Source organism: Hemitrygon akajei, chromosome 3, assembly GCF_048418815.1.
Source record: "Hemitrygon akajei chromosome 3, sHemAka1.3, whole genome shotgun sequence".
Classification (NCBI taxonomy): domain Eukaryota; kingdom Metazoa; phylum Chordata; class Chondrichthyes; order Myliobatiformes; family Dasyatidae; genus Hemitrygon; species Hemitrygon akajei.
The window spans coordinates 71,084,456-71,100,743 of record NC_133126.1 but is presented as its reverse complement, the minus strand read 5'-3'; positions in this window follow the sequence as shown (position 1 = coordinate 71,100,743).

Sequence of the window (16,288 nt, the reverse complement as noted above, 5' to 3'; positions counted from 1 at the left end):
AGAGATGGTTATTTGTTGTTCATGTAATGACATGAAGATCAAGAGTAATTAAGCAGCCCATAGAGAAATTTGTACTTAATTTATCTTGTGATGATGTAATCCTGCTGCTTGAGGGCCAATGTGAAATTATGTGAGTTAAAAATATACAGTATATCTTAGCATTAACATTGTGTGTAACATGATTGAATTTTAGCATAAGTTTGTTACAAATACATGTATAATGCAAATTTCAAATGCAGATGAAGTAGAATTTGTTTCTACGCATGCAAAAACAGGGTGGGTCATGCTTTGGAACATAAATCTGAATTTCAAGTCCTGCCCCTAATTACCTGACTGTCTCCTACAAATGGCCAACTTCCTGAGCGTGGATAGCCTTTCCCCTTCCATTCTGGTGTTGTGGCCCAGAGCTGTGTGCCGCCTTCTTTTGCAATAGTGGTGGATGCGTGAGTGATGTCTTATCATCATTAAGCGGTCCATGTGCACTATATTTGTCTGTGGTTGTGCATGTGTTGGTATGTGAAGTTTGTGATTGTTTCTAGAAACCTTGAATGCACTTGTGAAATCATTAAACTTCTTGTGGTTTTTGGACTAAGATCTTGAATCATTGCAGTGATCATTGATCATTGATCAATCTGGTTTCCTTCTCTCACTGGCACTTATTCACTCATAATGGCTTTCTGGCGTTCTTGAGTGCAGGACCTCTTAGATGTCCACCCCTTCTTCCAGGGTATCAAAATTATTTAGAATTTTCTCCCACTGCTCAGTGGGTATAAGGTAATGAAGTTCTTTTTCCCATTCCTTCTTAATTTTTTCTGATACTTCTGGCTGTATTTTCATGATCATATTATAAATGGTGGCTACTAAACCCTTCTGGCAAGGATTCAGAGCTAAAAAAATTTCCGTAATGTCCATTGGACATAATTTCGGAAAAGACTGTAACATATTATTCAAGAAATTTCTAACTTGCAAATATCTAAAAAAATGAGTTTTAGGTAAATTATATTTATTAGATAGCTGTTCAAAGGACATAAAACTATTATCTAAAAATAGATCACGAAAACATGTTATACCTTTTGTTTTCCATAATACAAAGGTGTGATCCATAAAAGAGGGCCGGAAAAAAAAGTTAGATATAATAGGGCTTGATAAGATAAACTTATTCAAGCCAAAAAATTTACAAAATTGAAACCATATTCGCAATGTATGTTGAACTATGGGATTAGTTATTTGTTTATTCAATTTAGATAAAGAAAAAGGAAGTGAAGATCCTAAAATTGAAAACAATGAAAAGTCTTGTACAGATTTACATTTCAAATTTATCCATTGTGGGCAAGATGCTATAAGCGATTCTTGTGTCCAAAATCTTAAATATCGAATATTGACTGCCCAATAGTAAAATCTCTCCTTATGGCTTCTGTAAATATTTTTGCTTAGTCTAGGATTTTTATTCTGCCACAGATATGAAGATATTTTAGAATCAATAATATCAAAAAAAGATTTAGGAATAAAAATTGGTAGTGCTTGGAATAAATATAAAATTTTGGGTAACACTATCATCTTAATAGCAATTACAATTTTACAATTAGTCAATTCCTCTTCTATTTGTGCTAAACATGCCCTAATACAATTTAAGGTTGTACATAGGGCTCACATGTCCAAGGATAAACTTGCTCGATTTTACTCTCATGTTAATCCAGCCTGTGACAGATGTCATTCTGAAGTTGCTTCATTGACCCACATGTTTTGGTCTTGCCCTTGTTTGCAAAATTATTGGAAAGATATTTTCGGTATTATTTCAACAGTTCTGAATATCAAATTGCAACCGCATCCTATTACTGCAATTTTTGGTTTACCAATGGTGGATAATATTTGTTTATCCCCCTCAGCTCGACGGTTGATTGCATTTGTTACATTAATGGCTAGATGATCTATTCTATTGAACTGGAAAGAAATTAATCCTCCAACTATATTTCAGTGGTTTTCTCAAACTATCTCTTGTTTGAGCTTAGAAAAAATTAGAAGTGTTCTCTTTGATTCTTCAGTTAAATTTGAAGAAACTTGGAGACCATTTATCCAACATTTTCATATCAGTTAAACTGACTTTTCCTAAACCCTGCTTCTATTATCCTTAATTATTTGGATGGAGGTGCGGAGTTATTGACGCTACTGTGTATATTTGACATAATGCAATGGCCCATGTTGGTTAGGTTTTTTTTTTCTTTTCTTTTTTGGGGATTTTTTTCTTCTTATTTACTCCCTTTTTTTGTAATTACTATGATTTTGGGAGGTTATTATATATGGATTATCATCTATATGAATGTATACTTAACCTATTAATTATGTACTTTCAAACTCTCTGTATTCATGTTTCATTTATGTTTGTTTAAAATTAATAAAAAGATTTAAAAAGAAAAGACAAAATGATTTAGAACGGATTGCAGTGCTTGCTCCTCGGTGTTACTTAGACTAATCTCTAAACAGGGTAGCTGAACTCTATGAGGGCCTCCCCTTCCAGTGGTGTAGGCATAATGTCAAGCACTGTTGGTGAGTTTCATCTATCAGGAGAGATGTCTGAAAGTGCTCATACTTGCCAGACCCCAAGTATCAACTTGGTACAGCTACACCAGGACAGACTGAAGACTGAGAATGAGAGCAACCTTGCTGTGTAACCTGATAGCAAGACATCAGCTTGACAAAAAATTCTTACTTCATGCCATAACAGACTGTTATCATATAAGAATGTCAACTGCTCTAAACTCATTGAAGTCTGCAATTATTGTTAATAACAATGGAGTAAAATTGCCAGCTGATGTCCACACCTGCAGCCAGGTGATGGAGGTTCAAACATTTCACTCAATTCATGTTATTTAAAAATGCTTCTAATCCATGAACGCAGATGGATGGTGTAATGATCAAAGAATTATTACAAAAATGATCACAACCTCGCATCATATGTCTCTATGACAATGATTTAAAGCAGATATTACAATGAAAAACAAAGTAGAAAAAAAGCGACCACAAAAACAATGCAACTTGTTCACAAATGCTCAGAGGTAAAATATTTGAAATATATAGTTGGGGCAGATTTGAAATAGGTAAGATTTGAATCAGAAGTTAAACCAATGCATGAACTATTTATCCCCCCCAAATTCTTTCACTGATATGTACATATTCAAAATATTATTTTGTCCAAGGTGTAGTTTTAAATACTCATTGAGAAGTAATTACTTTTACTCAAATGTAATATGCTTTGCTACTTTTATAGGTATAATGGCAATATATTAATTAAATCAAAACCCACTGTCAGACTAGCTGTGGCATCAATGCACATGAACATCTTGAACTGGATATAATTTGCAGGATTAATATTTGTGTATGAAGGGAAGTAACTAAACAACTGGAGGATTCTCATGTTAAACACATATTGGAAATAATTTATGACCAAAGGTCATCGACCTGAAATGTTAACTGTTTTTCTCTCTTCTCTGAACTACTGAATATTTTCAGCATTTTTGTTTATATTTTCAGTATTCAAAAGCATTTTTCTTTCACATTTGATTCTGGAACTCTCCAACCTACACCAGACTGGATATTGATACAAGGAACTATGGAAACAATTAAAACTGCAGGTGTGGAACTCATCCAAATTGTATTCTTCCCTACCAAGAGCCTGGTAATCTGGAAAGGCATAAAGCCAGTTTTTATTATCAAAAAAAAGAACAGGCTAATCAGTTCGGAGAAAAGTTAGAAAAAAATCTCTGGCCCCTCTTGGTGACTGAGCAAGTGAGGGATCCCTGATTTATGTTATCGGGTCTCAATTGACTGCACATGGTGTTTTCCTACACAGCTAGAAATATTCATCTCTTTCTTGCAAGATTATAGCAAGTTGCTTTTAAATTCTGGGTCGGGGTTCCATTCCTATTACCTAGGTAAGCACCACCTCCTAATACCTAATCTACTTCTATAAATGGTCTTCTCGAATCTATCCAACAATCTGTTATGCCTTAAACATTAATCTCTGATTTTATGCTTTGGTAACATGTACAGATTTGGTTTCTTGAACATTTGTAGATAACTGAGATGTTTTAAACTAAGTATCATTCCTTTGCAAGGAGATGATGTTCCATCACACAAGGAGATCAAAATTAGACACAATAATCAAACAAGGACAAAAGGAGATTCAACAATTTATCAATTCATTAATTACCCCCATTTTTACTGAGATCTGCTGTCTGGTGAAGGAACTCTCAGAAACATAGAGAAATGTCTTTATTGTACTTGATGGAAGTGCAGCATTACCATTCAAAAGAAGCGGAGTTATTGGCAGCTAAAACAAAGGTAAGTAGTTATTTCATTTGTTATTCATTGAAGTTGGTTCCATAATTTCCAGTTGATCTTTAAAATTAAAATTCATATTTTTGTGTTTTTTTTCAACTTGCTCTACATGTTCTTACTGCTTGTGAACGTCAGAGATGTCATGCTAATGCCAACTCACTGGCTATCAAAGTGGTTCTGAGTCTCAGATGTGGGCATAGGTTCAGGTAGCCAGTGATTTCAGGGCAATTAAAAAAAATCTCTGCCAATGTCTGGTGACTTGTGCTCATCTACTAACCTGATCACTATTTGATGACATTTGTAAGACATGATCTTCAGTTCAGAAGCTTGGTGCATGGGACTGATAATCTCACTTTGAAGTAGACATAATCATTCTTCTCTAGTGCTATTTTTGAATATATTACCCATTAAGTCAAAATAACGCCCTATAGTTTCCTGATCCTCTGTTTTTTAATCTGCAATTCTATTAACATCTTTTGAGTGTAAGGGATCACACTCTGTATGCAGATAAATGTATGGATAAGGGATACAGCAGTAACTGTGAGAGATAGGATAATCTCGCACTTTCATATAAGCATTTAAAGACTTTTGAATCATCTGGGCGGTGATTCTAGTCTATTTTAAAGACAACTGAGGAGGAAGTTTTCTTTTTTCCCTATTATTAAAGATGTTCAAAAGCATTGGCCATTGGTTTGCAAATTCTCTTTCAATGATGAAAGAGTGCAGAGGAGACAACAGAAAATGGCTGATATTCTTGGGTTGAGCAGCAGTGACTAAAATTCTGCATAGTATTTATATAGCTTTTGAACTTTACATGACACAGCGGTTTAAATAATAATGCTCCAAGCAAAAACAAAACCAAGTAAATAATTTTGTCAGTAGTTTTGTCCCACACTGAGGTTCTTGAGCATCAGTGCTGTCTTTGATAATTGCCTCATGCATCAGCAGCACAGAGAGCGCCTGAATAACAGGAGGGGAGGAGCAATACGAAGTACCCATATCTTTGCTTGGCCAAATAACTTCTATTCCATCTGTGTAAGAAGCTAAAGTTACTGCATTGGTCTCATTAGTCACCAGAAAACAAGTAATTCTTGATCCTGAAAGACTGCCAAAGAAGATGATGGTAGCTGGGAGATCAATATTAGTTGCACATATCTCTTTTCCCTAACTTTTCACAGCAGCATTAGCATTTACTTATTTCATGGTAGTAGATACTGTGTACTATAAACCTATTAAAACATGAATTTTGTTTGTCTTTGCACATAACCACTCATCCATGCTGACTTATTTTCACCATGGTCCTTTGACTGAGGAAAGATATATTTCTTCATATTAAACTAATTGAAATTGTTGATTTTATTATGATTTGCATCTATTTACTACTTTAAAATTTAATCAAAAGTACAGGCACAGTACCATTAAAATAGTATTTTGTTTTACACTATTATAGTATACAGATAGCTTGAAGCAATTCATGCATGTAAATGTTTTATGTATGGAAAAAACAGCTTATTCAGAAGTAATATCACATTTCAATCATTTGTTTTACAATAATTTAATACAAAAGTTTATTGAGGATGAACAACATTAAATTTTGATTGCATATGATGTTATGGTTACCAGCCAGAAAGTCATCTCAGCAAATATTGTGAAATGTCTTGTGTTCCAAATTCCAAAATACCTAGTTTTTTTTCTTCTTCTGGTGGTATTCACAGAAAATAATTGGTGATACTTCTCTTGTACAACAAAGTAAAATGTCATTAAGTTTCAAATTTTTTTTGGAATTATTTTTACAATTCTTAATAAATGGGTTAAAAGAGAAAATGGCTTTTATCGAGTTCAAAAGAAATCTTCAGAAAGTGACCCCGAAGTATTTTTGTTGTGACTTAAACAGACTGAAACCGAGTCTATGTAACAGTAATGGACAAATGATTGAATTAATTGTTTGGTTTACAATGTCATAGGCTTATTTTAGACATTTGAATTTGGATTACATTTGATTTAGTGGGATTAATTTTTTCCTCAGTCAGTTGCATATAGGAAGAAAAGTAGATCAAGTATGTTCTTCTGTTTATATGTGTCCATTGGGATGTTTGAAACAGGGATGTTTGGCGTGGTCTGCAGTGCCTTAAATGTTATCCACCAGTGTTACAGGGGTTGTTTCCATAGTCCACTTTGATTATACATGGAAATATTATTTTGAAGAACAATATTTCTGAATAGTTTTCCACATTGGAAGGATATTTGAATGAAATAGTTGTTGGTTAATTAGTCTTTTAATTTTTTTTTCTGAGTTTGCTACTTATGTATAAATCTGACTCAAGTGGGTAATTAATAGATTACACATTCATTACCATTTTATTTAACACCATTTTAGAATGTTGCTAGCTTGAAGCACCTCATGCATGTAAATGTTTAATTTAATTATATATGGCAAAATATGTTGATTATATCTGTTCATCACATTTCAATCATTTATTTATTTAGAACAATTTAGTTAAAAAATGGCATTAAAAAAGAGAATTATTTTTAAAAATAGTTATGACAATTCTATCATTTACTAAAGCCAGGTGTATTGGGCAGAGAAAATTGACACATCTTGGAATTCCCAGTGAACTTTCTAAACCCAAGTTTCAATTCCACTATGTTAATTATAAGCCAGGGTAAAGTTTTCAAGTAATTTGTTATTATTATTTAAACTGTGCATTCATAAAGAGGGAAATTGGGAGTGCAAAGAAAGGGTATGAGTTGGATCTGGTAGGTAGATTAAAGAAAATCCTCGGAGGTTGAATAGCGAAAGTAAGAGTTGGGGTGGAATAGGTCCTCTCAGCAGGAGTTGGGTGGGATTTTTAATGAATATTTCACCTTAATGAGGAGAAAATCATGATTGCTCAAGAGATAAGGGGAAACATATGGAGATGTTTTGAAGACGTTTATATTAATAGGGAGGAGGTACTGTATTTGCAGACTCACAGTGCATTAAGGTGGATAAATCTGCAGGACTTGACCGAGTGCATCCTTGGACTTTGTGGGAAGCTAGAGAGGAAATTGTGGAGGCCCTTGTGGAGATATTGCTTCACAAATAGCCACAAGTGAAGTTGCTGAAGACTGGAAGGTGGCTAATGTTAGATAGATAGATAGATAGATAGATACTTTATTCATCCCCATGGGGAAATTCAACTTTTTTTCCAATGTCCCATACAATTGTTGTAGCAAAACTAATTACATACAATACTTAACTCAGTAAAAAATATGATATGCATCTAAATCACTATCTCAAAAAGCATTAATAATAGCTTTTAAAAAGTTCTTAAGTCCTGGCGGTAGAATTGTAAAGCCTAATGGCATTGGGGAGTATTGACCTCTTCATCCTGTCTGAGGAGCATTGCATCGATAGTAACCTGTCGCGGAAACTGCTTCTCTGTCTCTGGATGGTGCTATGTAGAGGATGTTCAGAGTTATCCATAATTGACCGTAGCCTACTCAGCGCCCTTCGCTCAGCTACCGATGTTAAACTCTTGAGTACTTTGCCCACGACAGAGCCCGCCTTCCTTACCAGCTTATTAAGACGTGAGGCGTCCCTCTTCTTAATGCTTCCTCCCCAACACGCCACCACAAAGAAGAGGGCGCTCTCTTGTTGTAGCAAGGACAATCCAGGAAACTAAAGACCAGTCAGCTTGTCATCAGTAGTTGGGAAGTTGCTTGAGGCAATTCTGAGGGACTGGATCTACCACCATTTGGATAGACAGAATCTCATTATGAGGAATCAGTTTGGCTTTGTGCATGGGAATTTGAGCTTGATGAAGCTTTTAGAGTCTTATTTTGAAGAAATAATCAAAAAGGTACAATATATGAGGGTAGAGCAGTGGATATTGCCTCTTTGGGCTTTAATCCAACTTTTGACAAGGTCCTATGCAGTTGACAGGTCTGGAAGGTTGGATCCCATGAAACCCAGAGAGAGCTAGTAAAATTGATTCACAATTGGCATGGAAGTAGGAAGCAGAAGGTAATGGTTGAAAGTTGTTTCTCAGAATGCAGGCCAGTGACTATTGGTGTGCCACAAGAGTCAGTTTTGGGATCCTTGTTATTTGTTATTTATATAAATGGTTTGGATGTGAAACTTACTGACCACTTACTTGGTCAGTAAGTTTGTGAATGATATGAATTTAATAAGTGATAGTAAAGAAGGTTTCATAGATTACAAGGGAATTTTGGTCAGTTTGGGAATTGGGCTGAGGTGTGGCAAAGGGACTTCAATACAATTAAGTGTGAAGTGTTGCACTTTGGAAAGTTAAACCAGTGTAGGACTTATACTATGAATCTCAGGGCACTCAGGCATGTGATAGAACAGAGAGTACAAGTGCATAACTCATTGAAAACAGTGTCATAGGTGGACAGGGTGGTGAAGGAAATATTTAGCATCCAGGACTTCATTCGTCTGGACTCTGAGTGTAGCAGTTGGATATTTTATTATGGATATTATATACAAGTCATTGGTGAGGCTGCACTTTGAGTAATGTGTACAGTTTTCATTATTCTTTTATAGGAAAGGTGTGCTTAAACTGGAAAGAGTGCAGCAAAGCTTTACAAGGATGTCGCCAGTACTAGGGGGCCTGAGTTGTAGGGAGGGGTTGGTAAAGCTAGGTCTTTGGAACATAGGAGAATGAGGTGCGAACTTATAGAAGTGCTTGAAATTATGAGAGGCATTGATAAGGTGAATGGTAAGCCTTTTCCCCAGAGTAGGGAATCCAAAACCAGGGGGCATAGATTTAGAGTGAGGAGCAATTTTATCATGCAGAGAGAGGCGTGCATATGGAATGAGTTTCCAGAAGAAGTGGTTGAAGCATGTAAAATAGTACCATTTAAGAAGCTTTTGGAAAGATATGAGAAGTGGGAGGGCATAGGGATTTGAGTCAAATCCAGGAACTTGAGACTAGCTAGATGGGCACTGTGGTTGGCATGGTCTGGTTGGCCAAGGGCCTGTATCATGTGGTATTGCAGTATGAACCACAACTACCACAGCTGTGTGTTTCCAGGAAGCAAGATGAAGAACTGTGAGCAACTATTAAATACAGTGGCTTCCAGTTAATTGAGCCATCAGATAATCAGGGCAGCTGCTTATTTGGGACAACGCTTAAAGAACAAAATCTAATCGAGAAAATTGCCGGGATTTCCTGCGTTTATTTGGGATACTATGCCATTTGATTGGGACAAGAGGCTGTTGCTGAACAGTATCTAACTAACATCAGTCGTGTGTACTGTGTGGCCATTAGACACCAGATCATGCTAAGATTGATGCACCATCAATAACTCTCTGAGACGTGAGGCGAGATATCAGCTTTTATTGGCTGGAAGAAAGAACAAGCAGCAATTGACCACCTGGAGACTGAGACCGGGGTGGAGTCCCCAATCGCCTTTATATCGGGGTCCGTGGGAGGAGCCATGGTCAGTGGGAGGAGCCACAGGAGCAGTCAGCGGGGGGGCGTGTCCAGACAGGTATATGTAGTTCACCACAAACAGCGAACAGTTTTTAAATAGTGTCATTTGCGTGTGTTTCTGTTCAAAAAGCTGCCATTTTTGTCATTGACAGCCAGTGAGTAGTAAGACAATCCAGAACTGTTTTGCTTACTGTGGTTTTAAGCATTCAGGCTTGAAGATGCCAGAAACAGCCAGGAGTGAAAATGAGACACTTCACTACCTCATAAAATTAGGAAGTTTGAAGAATTTGAAGGTATCAACAATCATCTTGAATGTTACAATAAAAATGAAGATTTGGAGTATTCGATCATCAATAGCATTGCATGAAGGCAGTCCATTATCTGCACCTGATGTCTGCACTGATTTTATTCACTTACAGTCCAACAGAAAAACATGGCAGCATACATTGGATGAATTCCTCCATTGAAAACCATTAGTTTTATAGTAGTGTAGTGTTCTAATTTGTTCTGCATTTCATTTAGATACATAATTATTTACTTAGTTAAATTGGAATTTATATTTTTTGTACTTTTTAAACTATTTTCTTGCAGCTTTGGCTAATAGAGTAGCTGGTTTATTGGGCCAAAATGTACTGGTCCTGATGTGTCCCAATTAACTGAAATCCACAGTATCTAAGAGGCCAGTAGCATGAAGTACAAGATTCACTGCTCTGGTATGGCATCCTGGAAAAATAGAAACTTTATAAATATGTTTTATTTACATTCTAAGGGACATGTCATTTTTATGAAAAGGTTTTGCTTTATAGATAGTAGATGCAGTCCACCAAACTGTTCCTGTAAGGCAGTTAAGTTGTCTGTTATAAAACTAATGGATTCACGGCTAGTGTCACTCATCATAGTCTTCCATACAGTACATTATTGATAAGGCCTTCTCTGAGATAATTCCCAAACAAAATAAATTGATGGATACTGAATCAGGCAGCAGTGGCTAGCTGGGTAACCAAAATCTGGGTGAAATAATTGGCTCTGTAGAGAACATTTCAGAAGATCCTATTTGATCAATATATGGGTAGAGAGCTATCGTCAAACACCAACAATAGCCTGCTCAGCTATTTTAATACGTAATCTCTACTTGTACTGCAAATACTTGCATCACTTTACATGAGTGTCATTGCTGTAGTTACATATTTGATATAATTTTTGTTCTCCATTTACATTTAAACTGTGTGCTGCAACAGTCTCTGTTACCCAAAAACATTGCCTGCAAAGTAAATATTTAACAAGAAGGGTAATTAGTTTGTGGAAGAAACCTGTGACACTCCAGGACCAAAGGTTGGATCCAACCTTCACATCTGACAAACTAAGGTGCTCTTAATATGTCAGAACTACAAGCACGTTGGGAGCATTGGAAGCAAGGAAAGGGTTAAAAGACTGACTGCACCTCAGTAAGATTATCCTGCATGCACCTTGCTGTGTACTTTCAATTGCAAAAGGCGAGTGGGGGTGGGGAGGGGGAGGCGGATGGTGAGGTTAGTGATAGAATCATAAGTGACACTCCGAAGAGAACTTGCTGACACCAACAAAGAATAAAATTAAACTTCACATAGCTGTTTTCTTTTGTTTATTGTATAAGTTTTATGGCTTTGTGATTTTTTTCCTAAGCTTCATTAAAGATCCTGCCACTCAGTTCAATATAACATTTTCATTCTGTAATCTGTCATGTTGAGGTGTATAACTTTCATACCATTGGAGCATGGAGCATGTACTCTGACAGCAATTCCATACTGTCAAGCTTTAAGACAAAAATAAATTCACATATTGTGTGAATTTGGGAACAATGAGGAACAGTGCTATTTTTCCCAAAGTTTAGCTGTGTATGTTTTATTATGGAATTGTACAAGCATGACATGATTAATAACTATTGTATTTAGGTTCAGTATTTCATAAAGCTTCTCTGTGTTTGGATTCTATAGACGCTATCTGAAATTAACCTAATAAATATAATACCAAGGGTAAAAAGAATGAACATTGAAAATGTAATATCATCAGTAGAATAGATTCATATCTTGGGTGCAGAACAGAAACTGATTCATTTTTATTTCATCTACATTTCTCCTGGTTTTAGGTTCAATACTGAGAGTATTGAAAATGTTGAATATCACATATTTTTCTGTTTCTATGTCAGTTATTTGACATTAACAAAAATGACTGGAAATGCACAAGGAACAGTTATCTAAAGCATTATTAATTCTCCACTGTTACATGGTTCAAACTGACTGGGTTAGGGCAGAGCTGAGGTATGTTACTTGCCTCTTCTGCCCAATCCTCTCCAACTACCTATCTGATACACAGACTGCAATACATGCATCAAGCCTTTGGGAGGCAAACATTTCTTCCCATACCAGAACAGTGTACGATATTGCTTATACTTGCCTCTTGATATTGTGCCCACAATTAAAAAAAACCATTTGGTGCAATAGAAGGCACTTTTGAACATAAATAGAAATTTATCACTGCAAGTCAACGGCAAGTTGATGAAGTAGCTCCATGGAGAATCATTACCTCCCAGTGAGGCTTGCCTTCAATACCAAGACTGCTTCACATCCTAATAGATACACGTTCCTCTTTCCCCACTGAGTTCCCATCTCAGATGGACCTGCCATCCGGTTGTGTCCCATTCACAATGAATTCTGTTCCAAAGAGAAGTATTCAAAGAGCCTCACCTGCCAATCATAAAGCTCACAGATTGTACTGAAGTTCAGTTGGGATAAAAAGCTAACAGTGTAATTCAGATAATGAGTGAGCTGCGATTTCCCAGAGGCCATAACTTGTTTATTGCATCTGGCAGCAAATTAACTATAGTAAAAAGAAATTAAACCCCAGGCAGCATACTACATTGTGCTTCTGCTTGACTAGGCTCTGGATATGTGAGCTGTATCTTAGATTTGAACTGATGGTTACTAGAGTCAGGGACTGAAGAAGAACTATGGCATGATAAAACATCGACCTTGTAAAAGCCCCTTGGGTCATTCAATTTAGTGTACTCTTCCTTAGTTTGTTCCTCACTGATGTGTAAAAGTCGATTATATTTGTTCATTAATTTAACAATACTATTTAGAACCTGTGATGGTAGTTTCCTTTTTAAATAGAGACCCATTGCAAGTCTTACTTGGGTAATTTGATATTGATAATAGAAGATATAGCTTTGTTATGCTTAAGGAAAGATGTGCTGTGATAAATTTAAAAAAATGTGTGCATATAGATTGCATGAAAATATCAACGTTTTACTGTGCTTTTGACAGTTTACTTTTACTTTCATACCAAGTATATCAGGAAAGTAATATAATGATGAAAAAAAAAGAATCTTTGTTCATCTTAGTTTATTACTGCTTGATTAGAAAATGGAAACATGAACAACAGTCTTATACTAATTGTACATGGTAGAACTAAATACCTTAGGAAAAACTTCCTTTGAGTAAAAAACAAATCTTCTGGAATATGATGAAATACAATGTTGGAAAGTGTATGGTCATGCACTTTGGTGGAAGAAATAAATGGGCAGACTATTATTTAGATGGGGAGAGAATTCAAAACACAGAGATGCAAAGGGACTTGAGATACCCTCCAGGCTGAGTCGGTGGTGAAGAAGGCGAATGCAATGTTGGCATTCATTTCTAGAGGTATAGAATATAAGAGCAAGGATGTGATGTTGAGGCTCTATAAGGCACTCGTGAGACCACACTTGGAGTATTGTGTGCAGTTCTGGGCTCCTTATTTTAGAAAGGATATACTGACTTTGGAGAGGGTTCAGAGAAGATTCAGGAGAATGATTCCAGGAATGAAAGGATTACTGTATGAGGAACGTCTGGCAGATCTTGGGCTGTATTCCCTGGAGTTCAGGAGAATGAGGGGGGATCTCATAGAAACATTCTGAATGTTAAAAAGCCTGTAAAGATTAGATATAGCAAAGTTATTACCCATGGTAGGGGAGTCTAGGGCAAGAAGGCATGACTGCAGGACTGAAGGATGTCCATTTAGAACAGAGATGTGGAGAAATTACTTTAGTCAGAGGGTGATAAATCTGTGGAATTTTTTGCCATGAGTGGCTGTGGAGACCAAGTCATCGGGTGCATTTAAGGCAGAGGTAGATAGGTTCTTGATTAGCCAGGGCAGCAAAGGGTTTGGGGAGAAGGCAGGGGAGTGGGGATGACTGGAAGAATTGGATCAGCCAATGATTGAATGGCAGAATAGACCCGATTGAATGGACTGAATGGCCTACTTCTGCTTCTATATCTTATGGTCTTAATTTATTCTTCATTGTTTAGTCAGTGGAGAGAACAATCATAGAAGTTTTTTTGCATTTCCTATAAAGTCAATAAGATGTACAATATTGATGTGTTGAATATCACAGGTCATTAAAAGCAGCTATTTATTTGGGATAACTCTTAAAGGACAGAATCTAACCATGAAAATAGCTGGGATTCCCTTCATTTATTTGGGCAGGGGACTGTTGTAAAACAGACTCTAACTAGTGTCAGTTCTGAGTACTTTAGTGGCCATTAGATATTACAACCTGCTTAGAGCAAACAGTTTTTAAATGGCCCCAGTTGCATGTGCTTGTGTTCAAAAAATAGTGATTTTTGTCACTGATAGTTAGCGAGAAATGAGCAGTAATACAATTCAGAACCATTTTGCTCACTGTGTTTCAAGCATTCAGGTTGGAGATGCAAGAAATGACCAGCGGTGAATATGAAATAATTTCAGTACTTCAACAAGTTAGGATCTACAAAGTATTTGAAGGTATTAGCAATCACCTTGAATGTTACAATGAAAATAAAATTTGGAGGATGCAATTATCAATAGAATTATATGAAGGCAGTCAATTATTTATGCTAGGAGTCAGCTCTGATTTTTTTCATTTCCAGACAATCAAAAGAACACACACCATACAGTGGGTAAATTTGTCCATTGGTAACTACTAGGAACTATCACACACTTTTATAGTACTGTAGCAGTATTAATAGCGTTCTAATTTGTTCTCTATTTTCTACATAATTTGTTACTCAGTTAAAGGGTAGTTTGTCTCTTTATACCTTGTTAACTATTTCCATGAAACTTCAGCTAATTGGGGCAGCTGCTTAATTGGACCAAAATGTACTGGTACCTGGAATTATGGAATTATGGAATTATTGGGACACTGGATGTGTCCCAATTAACTGGAATCCACTATACTTACTCTTGGCATATTTCCTTTTGAGTATTTAAAAACTTTTTTTGAGTATTTTCCCCATTACTTATTATTTAATCACTGCAGTTTTTCATTTATTTAGTCAGTAATTTTATCTGAAAATGTCAGTGCTCTTTTCTACTTTCTCTTCTGATTTGCGTTGACCTACAGTGCTTACTGGACTGTAATAGTAATGTACTATTTTCTGAGCTGCATGAAAAATAGATTGGAGCTTTCCTATGAAGCCTATGAAGGAATGTTGTAACATAAACAAAGACTGACACAGAATTGTATTTCTTCAATTGTTGCACCACTCTTTCAGGACCTCTCACCAGTCAGATATCCTAATATGGAAACATCAGTTTGTTTCTTGGCTAGACTCTTCACAGTTCTCCTAATTTGTCATTGCAGAAATACTGCTCGGGGAAGCACAGAGCCGAACCAAGCAACTAAGTGCTATGTAAGAAATAAATTATGTTCGCTGTGTTGGGATTAGTACAGAAACTGGTGCAAGACTGACTGAGGAAGTTTCAAATTATTTATTTCACTGTAATATTTCTTTACAATTAACTTCCTGGGGTTGGGAATGGTTGGCTGTAGTCCCATTTGCAAATTGAGAGTGATGTCAGGATTCTGGGAATGGAGCACTCTTTCAGGAAATGGAAAACTATCAATGACTTTGTTGAGAAAGCTAGGTAAAGGTCAATGCTAATAATATGCAGTCATAAAATGTGTATGAAATTGGAGAAAAGGCAGGGTAAATGAGGAAAGACAGTTTACTTAAAGAAAATGTGCCTAGAATGTACTGCCAGGGACGGTGGTGGAAGCTGATACAATAGGAAGATTTAAAAGACTGTTTGATAGGAGGATGTAAAAAAAATAGAGGGCAATAGGCTGTGCAGGAGAGAAGGGTTAGAATGATTGTGGAGTGAGTTTATATTGGCCAGAATAACGTCATGGGCCAGAGGCCCTTTCCTGTGCTTGATTGTCATGTTCTATGTTCTAAAAGGCAGAAAATAATTTGTTAATAATAAGCTGTTTCATGGTGTGTGATTTTAATTTTAAAAAAGAGCCTGAGAGGGAGAAATTTCAATCCCACTATCCAGAGCAAATCAGAAAGGTGGGTGGCTGAAATTACCTGGAAGTCTTATCTAATCATTTTCTGTTTGTTTTTCTCCTGACCTTCAAGAGGATCACAACATTGTCATTGAGTTTGGAGGCTTGTGTGTCTCAGTGACCTGGAGATCTATATTGGCTGGAGTTAGGGCTTTATGCTTTGGATCTTGGT